The sequence below is a fragment of the Triturus cristatus genome, chromosome 4_1 (assembly GCF_964204655.1).
Source record: "Triturus cristatus chromosome 4_1, aTriCri1.1, whole genome shotgun sequence".
NCBI classification, from domain to species: Eukaryota; Metazoa; Chordata; class Amphibia; order Caudata; family Salamandridae; genus Triturus; species Triturus cristatus.
The window spans coordinates 1,056,164,333-1,056,178,407 of record NC_140585.1 but is presented as its reverse complement, the minus strand read 5'-3'; positions in this window follow the sequence as shown (position 1 = coordinate 1,056,178,407).

Genomic DNA, 14,075 nt, shown 5'->3' with positions numbered 1-14,075 from the left:
GTTTTTGCTGTCTGGGTAGTGAGTTAGCCAGTGCAAACATGCCCCCAGTTAATGATATATTCAATATATTTTGCATTGGTGGCGAGTCGATGCCTGCTAGATAAGAATGCCTCGAGAGAGCAGGTGCACCGCAGGGCCTGTTTATTTCTACAGTTGATGTTGAAGTAGTGGCACCAGCTAAACTTTGCAGGCGGCACGTCTACGCACGAGTAACCATTCCCCCCACCCTCAGGGTAAGGTAGATATGCTAGTTGAGTGTCCCAGGCTGCTGCTGAGAATAAAGAACTTTCCATGGGAAAGCAGGTCAAGCCAGATATTCAAATACTGTAAAGTAGTGCAGAAAGCTACTGTGTTTGACACCTTTATTTATGTATAAAATGCAGATCGCAGATTCCAGTCCTGTGCAAATCTGCTCGAGGGGATAGCGCACCTGCTGAAGAAGTGTGTGACCAGGGTCGGAGAGCACAGGTTCCAGTCTCAGCCATAGCGCATAGAGGGGCATGTGTAAAAGCACTACAACGTCACTTTTAACAACGTTGTGGTGGCCATTGGGGCTTAGTCTTATTTACAAGGCAGCGTTAAGCCGTGGCTTAACGCTGCCTTGTAAATAAGGCCCCCTTTCATGCTGTATTTAATGTGAAAGGGGTGGGCAGTGGGTGTTGTGGTGGGCGTTCCACTGCAACACCTATTGATTTTGACGCTGCCCCCTATGTACAAGGGGAGCGTACATAGGAGGCAGCGCAAAGAGACCAGGGAAAATCTGGACTTAAGTTGGCGAAATGAGTAGAAATGCATTATTTTGCCTTGTTTTTGCTTTTTCCTTGTGTGCTGTCTTTTGCAGCACACATGGAAAATGCAAAATGCCTTGGATTGTTTATGTACAGGAAGGTTCCCCTTCCTGCACATAGAAATCTTTAAAAAAAATATGCCATTTTGTGACTTCCATGTGTGCTGCATTAAGCAGCACACATTGAAGTGACAAAATGGCATTTAAAAATTGTTTATGTACAAGAAGAGGGACCTTCCTGTACATAAGCAATCTTTCCTCTGCACGCAGACACCCTGCCACTATGGTGCAAGGGTGCCTGTGTTGGGCTACACTGCTAAGAGTAGCTCCAGCGCAGGGGAAAAGGCAAGACTGCACCATATCGTTGTAAATATGGTGCAGCCTTGCGTTTCTGAAGTGGCGAAGTGAGGCGTTAAGCCATGACGGCTAACGTCTCACTCCGCCACTTCCTTGAACATATCAAAGTCTGATCAGGAAAAATAACTGTTGGTTCCCAAAAATGAGTGCTAGTGGGCCCCACTGGTTCACATTAAGCACCGGGTAAAACACATTTTTTAAATTCTTAGCATCCAGCATCAATACTGAACAAGCATTTGCAATGCAATAGGTCTCGCATTTTTGAGACTCTGAGCTATTGGCATTGAAAATGACAATGCCTTTTATGTATGTGTTTTAAAAAATTGCAAGCGGTCGTAAACACGCACTTTTCTACTTATAGTCGTTGCTTACCAGAACCAAGGCTGGCAGTAACTGCACCTCGTTTACTGTGAGACTTGCTTGTCGTAAGCAAGGACTACAAGTACAGAGTGCTTATTTACGCACCGCTTTCAGAAAATTGTGAATGTCACATTTTTCTATTACTTTTGCTAGCATGGGAATGTTAGTTATTGGTCGGAAATTGTTTGGGTCCAAAGGGCACTCTGTAGGTTTTTTTGTAGGATGGGGATGACTTGGCCGGTATTTAGGCAATCCGTGATGAATCCTTGCGAAAGCGATGCATTGATTCTCTTGGTCCAGATGGGGATGAAAGTATGGTAAATAGATTTCAAGCAATTTGATGGAAGGGGTTCGTTGAAGTGGTTGTTTGGTTTTATAGTCGATAAGCTTTTGGTGATGTCTCTGTGGCTGTAAAGTTTGAAGGAGGACCACTGGGCTTTATTTTTGGATCCTGATATAGTAGGTTGGGTTGGAGGATTGGTTGGGGAACAGAAGCTTGTTAACGGTCAGAAATGTCAAAGGAACATAACAAGACTACCACTCTGTTGCTCAGTTCCATAGACAATGTTTCACAAAGCGGAGGTAAGCGGTGGTATGAAATATCTTTGAAAATTTGACCATATCAACATCTGGCAATGGTCTAATATTGTACAAATGAATCACAAAACATCAAACGCTCAACCCACGATTTTGAATGATTTACTGTTCAAGTGTCATTCGGACCTTTCAACCTTTAATATATTTCCACCATTGGAGCGAAAGAGGAAGGACCTTGGAGGGGGCAGAGTAAAGACATGAGGCAGGGGTTTTAGCTAATCACTGCCTTACCTGCCATGGAGCAGATGGGGATAAGATTGTGAAGTGGGGCTTAGAGACGAACACTTACCTTAGCAGACCCTCCTACTCTCCACTGCACTAAGAAAGTCTTCTGAAGCGTATGTCCATGACTGGGGAGGTTGCAATCAACCCTGATGAGCATAAACTGTTCAGAGCCACCACAAACTAACTGGAACTCTACTCAGAGGAGGGGATTACATCACTCCTTCTCTTTCATGGGGTGATATTAGTTCTTCGCCGTGAGATTGTGTGAAGAGAGATGATATCTTGGACAAATAGTGGCAATGTGTGGGTTAAAAGGTCTGTTTTACTTAAATGTTTTGACATTGATCTTGGCTTTGCAGTTTATCCTTTATGAGGCACATCGATTAAGAATGTTTAACAGAAGTGAAGGTATTATTTTGCTCTTGGTGAGTTGTTTGTTGTCAACTGCTGGTTTTCAACAGTTGTTATGATTTTCATTCATTTAGTCCCACTCACCTGTATTCAAACGCAGCTATTTGTGGACAAAACTCTGTGCTATTTTCAGGATAAATTACCATCTTAATGGTGGTGTTAACAGTGGGTTGTGCCAAAATACCTCCAGCATTTCATTTTCCATAATGCTTTATAGACCTCTGTGAGCTCATTTGCATGATATATGAATGTGTTGTTTTATAAATGGCTATGTTAGTAGCTTTGGTAAAAACGTTGTAAGTGTAGCATCTGTAAGTGGATGCACTGCATATGACCACGGACCCAATGGGAAAACATGGTGTGAATGAGCAGTTTTCCCTAGCTCACTACTCTACTCGAATGTTTTTCAATAACTTAGGGGCATAATATCAAGACAGGCGATAAAATTATCGCCGCTTTAGCGGTAGAAAACTGCCTCTAAAACGGTGATAATGGGCTTGATAATATGCTCTATGGAATTCCAATTGAAGCCCATGTTAGATGTCCTTCACATAGAGCATATTATCAAGCCCATTATTGCCGTTTTAGTGGCGGTTTTCTGCCGCTAAAGCGGCGTTAATTGTATCGCCTGTCTTGATAATATGACCCTTAGTTAGTGCAATGATCCGAAACTCCCACTCTAGTTCTTTGTACTATAAAAAGGAGTACATTTCTGTTGCATTGCACAACAACATCGGCAAAGTCAGGACCACTTCACTTGGGAGATACCATTTTAAGTAGGATTGGGTGAACTAAGGTTTTTTTTTAAAACACAAAAGCATCATTAGGTTTAGGAGGCTACAAAGTTTTTAAAATAAAATGTTTACATGATAGTCAACAAGAAACTGTTTTAACCCCTTCCCCGCTCATGACGGAACCGCTCCGTCATGAGCCACGGTTGCCGTGTGCTCATGACGGAACGGTTCCGTCATGCCACGACCGTTGGCGGCCCCGCCGCCCACGCGGCGCAGTTTCCCCGCCTGTGCGGGGGGACAACGCAACTGGGCGGAGTCATGACGGAACCGTTCTGTCATGAGCACAGCTCAACCGTGGCTCATGACGGAGCGGCTCCGTCATGAGCACAGCGCCACCGCGCTGCCCCCCCCGTTCCCTCCAGCGCTGCGGCGGAATTCCCGCCGCAGCGAAGGGGTTAAAGGGAAAGCCTACAGCAAAATTCTCTTGGAAACTTTTTTCAAAACTTTATTTTCGTTTTATCAAACTTACACAGCTAGTCAATGGATTTTAACATCTCCAGCACAACAAAAATACAAGGTAATGGATACCATTGTGGCACAGGTACGTAGCGAGTACAATGTAAAGCATACATGAGATGTATAGGGGAGGGGAAGGCACAATCCTGTACTCACAGGTAGTATTACAACATGAGGAAAATGCACATCACCAAGGCTCCTCCAGCTGTAACATAAAATGCCCCACTACAAATGAACAGTCGATGTCGAGGAGAGGGAACCATAACCATTTTCACATTTAAGACTATGCACAACATTCGGGTCAGCACGCTCCGAATAGTCATACTTATAATGCTGCTACACAAGGTGGATCATTCAGTATCCCTCATCCTATCCTCACCACTAGTAGCACTCCTCCCAAGCGTCAAATACAGTTGGTATGTGCCCCATATATCTTTCGGGTGACTATGTTCTGGTACAAAGTCATGACAAGCGTCTGATTGAGTATTGCAATATACCATAATAGTGTGTGGTAATAGTGTGTGGGAACAGGACCCTTCATCCAATGCATTGCAACCCTGCGGCATGCCAAAAGCAAACCCAAGGCCACTAGGCACCGTAATGTCTTCAAAAAGGCTTTGACTTACCCCAAAAGGGCCATCATTGGAGTAAATTTCAATAACTTCCCAGTGTTCTCTTGTGAAGTTGGAAATATTGCAAGCCAAAAGTGTTGCACTTCAGGGCAGTACCACGCTACATGTACGAAGGCAGCGCCTTCTAGTCCACAATGCAAGCACTTAAAGTCCTCGCACAAGCCAGAGCGAAATAAACGAGCCTGCGTGTGGTATACCCGATTAAGATATTTAAAATGAGCAAGTCTATGATGACCATTTAAAGAGAGGGATCGAGTCAGGGATCAACATTAAACCCATTATGCTTTGCTAATCTCTATGCTCAAGTCCTCTTGCAAATTGAGGTAGGCCCTAGGCATGTCAGGCCATTGGAACTCTTGAGAAAAAGAATATAGCTCTGCAGTCGCCAGCAATGGTGAGGTCACTTGCAATAGATAGGTAAGAGCCAGGAGCTCCAATGGCTCCGCATGGAAATCAACCAATAAAGTGTGCATCATGTGACGTGCCCGATGATAATGAAATTGTGCTAGTATGGATGGCGCTTTGTTCCTCGCGCAAACCTGTTCCCAGTCATGAGTACTGCATCTTCAGAGAAATCACACATATATTGTATACTGAGGCCATTGAGTGCCTCTGCTGCTGTCTTTTTGTGCTTAAACAGGAACCATCAACACCACTCCAAGGGGAGTGATGGAGGCTATAGCAATGGCCTTTTCAGCAGGTCTAATGATTTCCCCAAGGCTCTGTGTGGTACCTACAGGATCAATCTCATGAAACCGATGCACCGGCCTATCAAATAAATATTTAGGCAACAATGGCGGAGATGCTGCATCCCGCTCTAGGCTGAAATGCAGTGATTCTGGTGGCCCATGAAGCCAAAAATAGGCAAACATACATTTTGCTGCCCTGTAATAGGCGTACAGGTCTGGAGCGTTAAGTCCACCCATTTTGTATGGTAGCTGGAGTGTATCTCAATGCATGAATGGCTGCTTTTCAGCCCACGCCAATCTCGTCAACATGCAGAGTAGGGTCCGAAAAACACATTAGGCAGGAGTATCAGAATATTTCCACACAAAAATACAAACCTGGGGAGAGGTACCATCTTCATGATGACTATGCACCCACACAGCGAAAAGGGTAAGGGAATCCAAAGTTCTACCGCCTCTGTGAGGCGATGCACAGCCATTCCGTAGTTGTCGTGCAGTTGTCGTGTAGTTGTCGTGCAGTTGTCGTGCAGACTTCTGGAACAGTATGAATTTGAAAACCCAAGTAACATACTGGCTCCATCATCAAAGTAAGCTGAAACTCCAGTGAAACCAGAATCATACCAATGGTAAGTGGAAACATAAGTGATTTGTCCCAGTTAATACCTAACCCGAATGGGCACCGAAGAGTACCACTTCTCTGAGAACTGGCAAAAGGTTTTTTTTGGGGTCCTGAACGCATAAAAGCGCATTGGCAGCATACGCTGATATATAAGTTTATACTGTGGAACTCGAATACCACAGTGAAAGTGGTACTCTCACAGCGCACAGGCCAAAGGCTCCTAAACCAGCACGTAGAGTTCAGGGGGAAAGGGGCATCCTTGTAATGTTCCCGTCATGATGGTAACGGTGCTGCTACCCTACCATTTAGGCATACACATGCCGCCTGTTCCATGCAAAGAACCTGGACAAGTTGCAGGAAGACATCACCCACTCCCACATGTCGTAGCACAGAAAACATAAACCCCCACTCAACAGAGTTGAAAGCTTTTTCTGCATCTATGAAAATCACAGTGGTGCAAACGTCAGGAGCAATGTGTGATATTATCACGAAAACAGCATGGAGGTTATAAATGAGAGACCGACCCGGTATGAAACCTGATTGATCAGGCCCCACAATACTGGGGAGCAAAGGCGTCAAACGATTAGCCTAAGCCTTGGCAAATAGCTTATTGTCTGTGTTTAAAAGAGAATGCGGCTGATAAGAGGAACATTGATCAGCTGGCTTACCCGGTTTAAGCAGTGAGACAAGTCATGCTTCATGCATTGTTGCAGACATTCGACTATCATGGACCATCTCTTCGAAAAGGGTGACCAGGTGTAGTATGAGTTTTTCCTGGTAAGCCTTATAGAAGAATTCCTTTAAAACATCGGAGCCCTGTGTCTTCCCACTCGGAATGGCTTTTAAGGCAGCAGCAATTTCCGTGAGATAAAGAGGGGCCCTAAGCCACCCCCGGTGATCATCAGTCAACCACATCATGGTTATGTGCATTAGGTAGTCAGTTACAGCTTGTTCATCGTGGATAGTACACGAAGAGTAAAAATCTGTATAATATTGGCAGAACTGATCTGCCACCTAACCGGCCTCATGTAGAGTCTGCCCTGCTCGTCTTTACACCTGATCGCTTTCCCTCACCATAAATTCTAGCTGTATTATACCTGCCCAAGTGTGTGACCTCATCTTGAGCCAGCTCAATATATTACGCCAACTTATCTTGGATGTTGCTCAAAAGCACCTGCTCTGCCATCTCACCGTGTGTGCATTCCACTGCACTCAAATCTCTTTCTAGCCTTGCAAGGTGGCCTTGAATTTAAAGGGACATGTTTTGAGATGGTTACCCCATGGATGTAGACTTTAAAAGCCTGTCCAGATAGTGGCGAAGTTTGACACCGAACCCAAATTAGTGCAAAAGTGATTATCGATCTCCTTGGCCACTTCCTGGTAAACAGAGTGTCCAACAAAGTGTGTATTCGCTAGCCTGTGGAGAACAGCAGCGCCATACATCCACCAGACTGCAATGGTCAGTCACATCCGATATGGCATTGGCTGCCTGCGAGGGTTGCAGAGGCAGACCCCGAGAATGCTCCTAACCAGGGGACTGGACGCGTTAAATTTGAGGTAAACTGTCATAACAGGCTAGCTTAGCACAGAGCACATGATAAAACTGTGGATCGTCATTGTTAGGCCTGTTGACCCCACTAGTAACACCTCAAAATATTCCTTGTGGCATCGTACCACTACAAAACACCCTCCTGGGTCTACATATTCCTGCAATTGTATCCCTGAATCACACCTGGCCCAAATCAGGACCCCACAGGCATGAGTAGTGAAACCAGCCACATGCCATGCCCCTCTCGTGTGTCTCTGTGTGAGCAGTTCGCTATTGGGAGCCAGATGTGTCTCCTGTAGTATAGCTACATCTATCTGATGATGCTGTAAATACAAGAACACTATATGGATTTCCCTACTGTTGTTCCAAGTGAGAAAATTCAACAATAAAGAGTGCCTCTTAGTAGTGGTCGAATCCACCGCCCCGTAAAGCATTTCTACGTAGTGTAATGGGGAAAAACAGGATGAACTGCAACAAATGCATCTGTGTACACCGTCGTTTATGCCATATAACTGATTTGATATGCCAACATCTGCCCCCCCTCCCACGCCATGCCCCCAACATATGACACAGCAAAATACATCCCACCATAGTCCCAACCAATCTTCTAATCAATGAACCCCTATGAAAAAATGTGGCAGACAAATGGAAGAAGAGTACGCCGCTGAGCCCCCCGTAACACAAAGTCACAGAGGGGCCACATATAAAATAGACAATGCATCAATCATGCAGCAAAATGTCAGGACTGTTACCCGACCCCATGACTCTGCATACAATTCAAATATTATGCATATTATAACATTTCATCAGATCTACATATGTAAATCCAAGCATCTCCAAAAGAGAACAACTTGGAAAATCATAATATTGAAAAATGAGTGAACCCTTAGAATTCCTGGAATGCAAAGGATCAAAGATATCTCATTATCAACCAGGTTCATCTAAGTTAGAAGAGGTCCCTGAATCTCTGTCCTCTGCACGCAGAGAACTCCGTCTGCCGCCCACCAGCTCATGTTGTTTGAGAAATTGTTCCAGACTCTTAGGGTCCCCAAAGATCTTTGTTTATCCATTGACAGTCACCCATAGGCGAATGAGGTAAAGCATAGCATAATCGATTTTCAATTCCAGTAGTTCCCTTTTAGCTGGAAGAAACTGTCTCTTTGCTTCCTGGACCTGTGATGTAAAATCGGGAAAAATAGAGAGTTCTGCACCTTCGTATCTAAGGGTTTGTAATTCTCTGGAGCAGCGCAATGCTGAATCTCAATAATTAAGCAGTCTTGCTATAATCGGGCGGGGCCTAGCCCCAGGTATCAGCTGCGGGGCCAGTGAATGGGTAGCGTGCTCCACAATAAACATATTGGAGAAAATGTCTCTAACCCCAGGAGGTCCACAAAGGTCTCCATTTTGCCAACATTCAGGGATTCAACAAGCTCTGTAATACGGAGATTTTATCCGACTAGAGAGGGCCCAAAGTCTTCTGCCTTGGCTGGCAGCACCAAACTTGTCTTCTCCAACTGCTTCTGTGTCTCCACCACTGAGATTTGCTCATCATCAGCCCCCAACACATGTCTCTCGACCATATCTAAAGGCTCAGCATGGTTGTCGATGCCTTCTGGTATCCTATCCATGCGGTAGGTGAGGACGTTGATTTTCCCATTGATCTTTGTAAGGCTGATTTGCATAGCATTCAAAATTTGGCACAGGTCTCCCCTCGGCTCGGGCCCTGAACCATCTGCATCTGTTCCCAGTATTGCTGCCTCATCCTCTCACAGCCTAGAGGTTATTCGCTGCTCGTTCTGTAGTTTGGGTTGGGTTTTGTCAGTCTTACCTATGGCGTTGGGCACAGCTTAAGTCTTTGCAGGCTCGTAATTGTGAATGCGAACTTATTTGAAAAGAAGGAGGCTTGGGAGGACGATCAGAAGGTCCATACGCTGTACGTCAATCCTTAGATCAATGTGAGTTATATCCTGAGGGCACTATGAATGGAGGGCTACTGTCCCTGGTGCCGTTCCCTTGTGAGTCGGTGCAGCAAAAGTAGCCCAAAGTGGGGGTCAGCACCCCCAACCACCACTGTGACCCCTACTGTCGAGTGCCCCCAGAACCACAGAGAGGGGCACCACAGTGTTACAGCCGGGAGACTCCATCCGTGGTGGCCAAAGGGGCCCAATAGGAGCAGTGAGGCACCCGAAGGGAGCAGCCACAGGTTACACCAGCAATGGAGGCTGCAGGCCAGAGCCTCAGGCAGCCCCTCACGTCACAGCACTTTAAGAGGTCCTGAGCACAGAGAACCAGGCTAAATAGCAAGTATCAGGGCTCCCCCCTCAGTCAGGGCCAACAGTCACTGGGATCCAGCTCCACCCCTAACAACAAGGGCATGGGGTACAAAGCAACACAGTGATCAGTTTGGGCCTCCTCCGCAAGCCACAGGGATCAGATGAGGGACGCAATTCCAATAGGTCCAGTTGGTAACCACCTACAAACTCTAATGTTTACCTATTTTCCCTATTTTTATCATCCGATTCCTAACCTAGAAATTGTCAAAGATTCACTCTTTTCAAGAGAAGGAGTAGATCCATTCACAGTGTGGGAATAAGAAGAGTACATACCCAAAATTGGTCGAGCTGGAGAGCAAAAACAAATTCCTGTAAAACTCTGATGGCATTTCCCCAGCCACAAAGTTCTTCACGTGGATAGGATTAGAACTTCTCAAAACCTTTCGTGGAGTACTTCTGGATGCTTCCCACTGCTGTAGGCTCCCAGGAGAACTCTTCTGAAAGGTTTGTGAATTCTTGCCATTCTTGAATCTGCACCCAAGTGAAGAACTGAACCTGATTGTGCTGATTTGCATATTGATTTGTGACCTGGGCCCTGCATGTTTGTGTCTTTGATGGAAAGCGCGTAACAGCTGTGGCTGTGCCCTTCTAATGCATGCAATTTATCACGTGTCCTTGTGTATTCAGAGCATTTTTAAGACTTAGCACTAGACCTGTGAATATTATTTTCCTCTGCCAGCTGAGCATGTGTGGATTAAACTGCTTAGCTTGCTTTCATGAGACATTGTGGAATTCAGCTGACGAATATCTTTCTGGAGTCCTTCTTCTTAAATAGGCTTTGTGGAGAGGACTTCCGGCGAGAACCAAGCTTTATGAATAATCTTATTAAAAAGTAACATTGAGAACTTTCAGAACTGATGTTGAGTGTTCCTAATTTGGATTTCGCTTAACCTGTGACCTTTCACCTAGTGGCCAGACATACCCTCACGTAAGGACACAATTTCCACATTAAAACCTACCTATATTTGCTCTTTTTCTAGTAGTGGAGAAGTAAAATAAGCAGATGCAGTTAAACATCGCTAAAATTCTGATAAAATAGGAATGCTTACATCTTTAAATAAGAACACTGCTATTACAAACATTGAGCAAGACTGATACAAAAATTACATCTGCGAACCAATGTAAATACGACTTTTTGCACTGTTCTGTTGATACAACAGACGGACGTTTTGAACCAGGGGGGTTGGTGCAAATGATGATGCAAAATTACACACGTGCAAAATCTGACCTACTCCAGTGCAATCTAAGTAATCCAGTTTGTAGTTTCAAATCATGGTTACTCACCAGCTTTTTTAACACTGTGAAAATAAGTGACTGTGCATAACATTTTCTACACAACTTTACAAAATGTTATACTTCTATCCTGCCCCCAGTTAATATACATGGTTAAATTGGAAGATCAAGTTAAAAGTCTTTACAGCACCAACATTTGATGAATACATAATTATGTAATGTGAATGAAATAGAACATTTGAAAATATGTTCTCATTGGCGCCTGATCGTACCAGTCATTATTAACCAGTCATGTACAGTCACATGGTTAAAGACATATCAAATATACAGTCAAATCTGCGCAAATAATGTTTTTTTAATACACTTCTTTCGTATCTAAGTACTGAAAATAGCTGGCTTAATTATTAGCCACTTTGATGCCATGTTTGGAAGGATCAATGGCTAAATTGGTCCTCCATGGACTTGAACTTTTCCCCGAAGATCCAGTATGTCACCAGTCAGAGTCTTGCCTTGCTAGCTTTGAGCTTTTACATTTAGGTGCCGCAAGAATACAGAGGAATGTCACCTATCTGACTGCACCCCGAGGTGGACACCAATGCCCTTTGTAGTTTTCACAAAGACTCCCCTGAACTTGACTCAATTGCCTGCAATTCGGAGTGCCGGAAGGCGCTGCAACGATCGGAGAGGAGGTGGCGGTGCTGCACCATCCACATGCTGGCATTCTGTGGCATGGGAAGCGCCCAGGTGAAACACAGGCCAAGGGCGGGCCCATCTGTGCCTGTCCATGGCCGGCCAAGACTGGGTTGGGTCTACTCTCTTGGCCCCAAGGCCCTTTCTTTCAACCCTCTGATAATCTTCCCGTTGTATGCAGCTGGACTCTTTACTGAAAGTGGCCTCCATTAGTTGAAGCCTTCTTGTGTGTGTTATTTATTGTTTTAATTAAGGACCTCCTAGTAGCACGGGTAAACGCAAGGCTGGGGGCCCAACGGCCGTAATAGGTGCAAAACACAATACCATTGACTCTTTTTAGCATGAGCTGTGGGAGTTATCTTCAAAGAGATAGATCTGGCAGAACGCCGCCTATCCCTGGGAATGACTGGACATAGTGAGCTTGCGAAACCGGGGAGCCTGATTTGGATGGGGTTGCCAGTAACGAATTAGTCATTTGGTTCATGAGGTTGTAGACAACTTTACCCCGCAGGAGTAGCCTGTAGCACCAGTGGTAGCTCCTTCTCCTCTGGCACCTGTCTCCCTAGTCCGCTCCAGAGCAGTAAACCGTAAGAGAAATTCCAGAAGGGTGGCGACTACTAGCCCAAGTCCTATTGCGTCAACTGTAACGACTTGCTCTTGGGTTGAAGATCGCTTTATTTCTTTGGATATATCCTTTTGGGCTCCTGTTCTAGGGGATTCTGTTGACACCATCAAAAACATGATCTTACCACTTACGTAGAAACTGGAGCATCTGGATGATAAAATTGATAAAGTAACTTCCCTTTGACGTAGCATGGCCACAACGAGTATGGCTAGTTTCAGCATCATCACAGTGAAACCTATCCATATTAATCTAGGCCAGAACCATCATACTGCTAATCCAAATGGTTTCCAACAAAACACCAGGGCATCTCCTAGAGATGGTGATGCCTCTGGACTCGCTGCTGGGGGATCTGAAATTGGGTGTGTACCTGGGGTTGCTTCTACTTCTGGGCCCTCATCTATGCAGTCAGTAGTTAAAGACAATCAATACCCGAATCCTCTTTCCTGCTCAGATGTTCAGTCACAGAACCCTGGAATGACACTTGCTTACCCCAATGATCGATCGCTTCCTTTTGACCCTATTACTATGATCACTGCCACCAGCTTGTTGTCCGTATGTGGCTATAATGGTCAATGGTCCCGTCTTAGATCCTGAAAAACGAGAATTGCCTGAGACCTTGAAGTTGTACACTGGTTGAACAAGAATCATATATTCCCCCTGGAGCGAGAACACCAAATTTTGTCAGCAGAGTGGGGTCGGTAGGGCCACTTAAGAAAAGTTTTAAGGCGGACTGTATCATTATTAACTTTTGTCACTCTAGCTATGCAGAGGAAATTCTGGTTAAGTCTCCATCATCCTCCCCATTTGTTAGATCCATGGCTCTCTTTCCATTGGGATTTTTTTACCATTACCTACGTTCTTTTAATTCAACATACTATGTGAATTATTATATACAGGGAGTGCCCAGCTGTAATTATGGTTTGTATTCTCCTCTGGCTATGACCAATAGGTTCCAGGTACTCAGTTCCCTATAAGATGATTGACTCAAGCATAGTAGATCTAAGGCGAGGTAGGTAGGGAAGATCCTGAGATAGGTAACGTGTGTAATGCTGACACGGACTTGACCAATCTTGATTTGATTGTGGAGGGTTTTTGTAATAATAAGGGTAATCATCGGCCTATTGATAGCATCGATATTGTCAACAGTGCCAACAGTGATGATAATGTTAATTTTAACCCCAGGTGTTTGTATCCTATATATCACTTGCAACAAGTACCACCAATCTAGCCATGGATGGTTGTTATTATTTTGCAACATAAAATGTAGGAGGGCTATTGAATAACATTGGAAATGCAGAGTGGGCACGTACCATATTCGATTTTGAAGTACTCTGCATGCAGGAAACATGGTGCATGAACCCGATGCATATTGAAGGGTTCTCTTTGCATTTTGTAGGTGCTCTACCCTCTAGTGCTGAGCAGGCAAAAGAAGGTCTCCATGTTCTTATCTCTAATAGGCTTTTTGTCATTGTTAAAAAGAGATTAACGCTAGGGCCACCTTTGCAGTTGCTGTGGATTACTATCAAGGATGTGGGGGTGACCTGGTTTTAATCAGTTATTATAATAAAGTTTCGATTCTATAAGCAGCAAGGTGGTCCATGCTCCTGACCATGGTCTGGAAGCCTTCCTTCGTCCCAATAATTCTAATTTGGAATAGTATGGGAAGGAGATTTTAACATTCAGGTTTGCCCCCTTGTGGTAACATCTGTGTGTGGACACTG